This window comes from Otolemur garnettii, unplaced genomic scaffold (assembly GCF_000181295.1).
Source record: "Otolemur garnettii isolate 467f Iridium unplaced genomic scaffold, OtoGar3 scaffold00001, whole genome shotgun sequence".
NCBI lineage: Eukaryota > Metazoa > Chordata > Mammalia > Primates > Galagidae > Otolemur > Otolemur garnettii.
In genome coordinates, this window is record NW_003852396.1 from 59,356,955 (window position 1) to 59,361,831 (window position 4,877).

Here is a 4,877-nt window from a genome sequence, read left to right on the forward strand (position 1 = left end):
TTTTTTTTTAGCCTATAAAAGATAATGGAACATGTTTTATACACTGGATTTTATCTCATCCCCTTTCCCTCTCTGGACTACACTCAGTTTAATAGTTGTCAGTTTTTCCTCAATGTTAGATTTAATTATATAGGAACAAAATAGTCCTCAGTAAATTAGTTTGCTAAGTAGTCTCACGTTTGTGATTTCCCCTTTGAGAAATAGTTTAATTACAGAGATCTACCTGGATCTAGGAACTTTTTTTTTCTTCTCTTTTTTTGCCTGCTGCTGCCGCTAAACTGTAATCAGATTTTATTTGTGTTGTAATTTTGTGTTCTAAATCAGTTGGGCCAATTCCTTCCTTCTTTCGTTAGTAAAACGCTGCTTTATTTGCTTTATTTTCCTCTCACTTTGACCCCCTGAAGAAAACGAAGGACCAAGCAGTACTGGGGAATCTGTTAAATTTATTAGCATAAATGCTTAGACAAAATGAGACATAAATCATTCAGATGTATTAAGCCATAAAGCATCCCACTGAAGTCAGTTCCTCACCAGGGTCCTGGTGTATAAATGTTGATATAAAACAAGGTATCAGTATTCTCTTTAAAATAGAATACATGTTGTAAAAGTATCCAAAATTAAGTTAGGAAATGGGGGGTACTCTTTAGAGCAGCCTGTTCACATTTTAGTGGCTCAAATAGTATGATGAAAAAGAAAAATCTCAACAGATTGCATTTGGAGTCTTCTGTAGATAATTGTTTTTTAAAAGGTATGCAGGATATACTTGATTGGGAGCAAAAAGGATAAGGAAACCAGATAATAGAAGGCAAAAGGCATTGCTTTGTGTAGAATGCATTTTTTTTTCCTTCACAGGTTAATTTAGCTTTATAAAAATCTAACCAGAAAAAGCACTGGCTCTTTGTAGAGATAACAGATTAGCCATTAGTGAAGAGCCACCTGGGCCTTCTGCAAGGCTACGCAGCTGCCAGATGGGGGGAGAAGGATGTGTGTTCACTGGAGGTGTGGATGAGGAGAGGGCTGGGGGAGTGAGGGAGGGGAATTGACAGAATTCCTTTTAGAGGTTTACCAATACAAAAATTAGACAAAATGTTTAAGGTTGCTTAAAGCCCATGGCTCTCTGTAAATCTTGGCAAATCATTTCTTGCCTTTTATACATGATTGTTTTAAAGCCTTTTGTTAATCAAATTGCCCATCAAAAAAAAGGGGATGCTCCCTTTCCCACTCCTTTTTTTCCCAGTGAGGGGTACCCTCCTCTTTTTGGTGCCATTCATCCAGCACCAGGCAACAGTGATTGTCAGGCTTTATGCAGGGAGTGGGAATGTAGCAGTAACATGACAGGCTCTGCTCTGCTCTCACGGAGTTTATATTCCACCTGGGAATGACAGACACATTACAAGGATTCAAATGAGATACCTTCAGTTAGTAATAACTGCCAGACTAGAAAATGACTAAGGGTGAGATGGGGATGGGGAGCAACAGAGCCTTCTGTTCTTTCCACCTTCTGCCACACTGTTGTGTTTCAATATGTTTAGTAAGTATTTCACTCTACTGTCCAGATTCAGGAGGGGTTTGAAGGAAATGAAATGCTTGGTCTGGATAAATCTTTGCTTATAAGACCAGGCTTTATGGAATCAGCAGGGCAGCTGTTTATATACAGCTGGCTTAAAATCACCACCACTAGCTGAGTGACTCTGAAAGTTACTTAACTCCTGCAAAGCTCAGGTTTTTTCCTCTCCAAGGTAAAAATAACAACAGCACCTATTCAAGTTGTAAGAACTAGATAAGGTAAAGCATGTAAATTTCTTAGCCCACAGGAAGCATTCAGTAAATGGTGGCCATTATCTATATAGACACAGATTTTGCTTCTAATTAATTGAGAAGTTCTAGATACCGGTGTGAGTTAAGAAAAGGTCACAATCTTGATTCTTGTAGGATCAGGGAGAAAGGCAGCAAGAAAAGCCTTTGCCAATGAATCTGACCTTAAATGAGGTTGTTGCCACCTTGGAGAAAACTGAAATCATTATGCCCCAGACCTAGATCCTAAAACAGGAAATAATGTGGGTTTTGCTTCAAAACCAAGCGTAGATTCTTCTTTTCAGTATACAAGTCTGGGTTAACATCAGCTTGAAAAGTTTAGGATTGCATTGTTCCTTTCAGCTGCATTTCAGGTATGCAGCCTGGTCCAGAATAAAGAATCCTGGGCTTCGGTGTAAAACACCTGGGTGCAAGCCCAATCTGCCCATGACTGTGACCTTGGGGAAATAAATTAAGCTGTCATTTTTTTTTTGAGTAATTTCATCTGTAAAATGAGAACGATAGTAAAAAATTTTAAAAAGCATCCAAAAATGATTTGTATTCTAGTAAAGTACTAGACAGTTCAGAGGACCATCATGACATCAGCTACATATGAACATGTGGAAAAGGAGTATGCCTTCAGAAGACTGGGGCACATCATTTGCTCTCATGATTCTTCCATGTTCAGTTGGCATAGTACATTTCTCTCAAGACTGCCGTGAAAAGTCAGATTAAATGTGTACATTTTCAGAATACTACCTAGGGTAGAGTGTGTGCTATGTTAAGTGTCACGTTACCCTTCTCTGGCCATCTTCTTGGGCCCAGAGCTGAGCCTTAGATTTTCACACAGACAGCTTCTTACCACGGAAGTACAGAATAGTAGAAAGAGTAAGGCTTTGGGAGCTGATGGCTGAGGCTTAAATCCTCCTCTGCTACTTATTTTCTTTATGACTTTGGTGACTTCCCTGTTGTCTCTAAGCCTTCATATTCATAACTGTAAAATGGAGCTAATAATACTGTCACTTCACAGAGTCATTTTGAGAACAAATTAAAACTATATACGTAAAGTGCTTACATGATGCCTGGAATGTAATACGAAATCAGTAACTAATAGTTATTAGGCTTTTGATTTTTCTAATCAGACAATGTTAAGCATGACTTTAATAAAAAAAACAGCAGGTCAGCCAGCAAGAGCTTGAATTTCAGCATGATTCTGAACACACAGAAACGAATTTCCTTAAATTCACATGTATCACACTGAAATCTCGCACTTTCATATGTGAAAGACGTTGTGATCAAGGCAGTGACTATGAGTCTCCTTCTTGACTAGGAGCCCTTTAGGTTAAAATTTTGAATCTCATTTATTTTTACAGAGTTTCTTTGCAACATACCCAACATATTTCAAGGATTTTAGTAATTCCATGTTTTTCAAAATAAGCAGGAAATTGTTTTTAGCCAATGGAGAGAAAAAGCAGTTTGATCCTCTTCCTGGCGTTACCACACAGCATTTATTAATAGCTCTGTAAACGCCTAGAACACAGTATCAGCTTGCTGTTCAAGATATTACAAAAGTTTATGAGAAGTTGCTTAGGAAAAACAAGATAGAGTCATTAGAAATCTGATACTGGTCAATAGTACATTTATTCCAAGTTGCCATAAATCACCAACAAATGAAACTTCTATTGTGATCACTGTTCCAGATCTAAGCGACCCCCCCTCTTTGGTAGAAATTAAAGGCATTTCAGAAAGCTCAATATTTTTTCCTCTACTGATACAGAGACTAATAACAAAATTTCCAAAGAGATGGTAAATATTAAACTCAAATTAACAGATATGACACAAGATAAATAAGCCCATAATTTAGCTTTCATTCCCTATGTAGGGCACATGTTTATCTTTAATTAACCCCAACCTGGGAATGGAATACATGTTACGTGATATATTTATTATTTAGAGTGACACTACATTTTTATTTTGCCCAGGACAGTCTCGGTTTAAGCTGTTGTCCCAACTTAATTATTAATTGCTCTTCTTTTACTCTCAAAAGTATCTTAGTTTTGCTGGTAAATGATAAGGATTGCACTCATTTAAATTTTTGATTAAAAAGACATTCAAGAAAGCCATTAGAGCAAGGGTTAAAGACAAGAGTTAAATGGAGCTAGTGAGAAGAAGAAAAGATCAGATTAATACTAATAATCAAAGAAGGAGGATAGTTACTATAATTGAGCATAAAATTTGGTTTTGAGCTTCCTGATAGCCAAGTCAAAAAGGGAAAATAGCATTAATTACATATCTTACATTATACAATAAAAGGAAAGAAACTAGTTTTTCAGAAGAAACAAACTTTTCTACTATTAAACTATAAGAGGAACTTAGCATACTGGCCTTTCTGTAAAGATCATCAGACAATGATTAGTGATTTCAAAAACAATGTTTCAAAAGATGCAGAGACATTCTCTGACTGATGGTTTCTCATTTCAACCCCATGCCTGCGGTATTCAAGTTATAGTTCTATAAACTCTAAGAGGATAAAGGCTATAATACAGTTCCTTTCTGAGCCAGACTTGGTGGCTCATAGCTGTAGCCCAGCAACTGGGAAGGCTGACAGAAGAGGATCACTTGAGTCTCGGAGTTCAAGGCTACAGTGAGCTGTGACTCTGCAATTGCACTCCAGCCTGGGTGATGGAGCACGAACCTGTCTCAAAAAAAGATTTTTTTTAAATTCACACACACAGTCCCATTTTGTAGGTTTCTGGGGGCACCTGACCTGATTCAACTTAACTTGATTTGTTAATTTTCAGAAATTCCCTATTAGTGATTTTTAAGAAGCATCTTTTGTTCATTAGTCATCCATTAACTTTGAACATGAACCAAAGCACTGCTAAGGACCTAACCATTCTTCTTCAGAATCTCTGAAGGATTTGGGGAGAGCTCTAAGGCAACTGAGATGATTTGCTCCCTAAGGGACATCTGGCAATGAGACATTTGTGATTGTCATTGCTTGTGAGCGCTACCTGCATCTAGTGAATAGGTTCCAGGGATGCTGCACAGGGTAGTCCTCCCAACAAGGAATTATCTAGCCT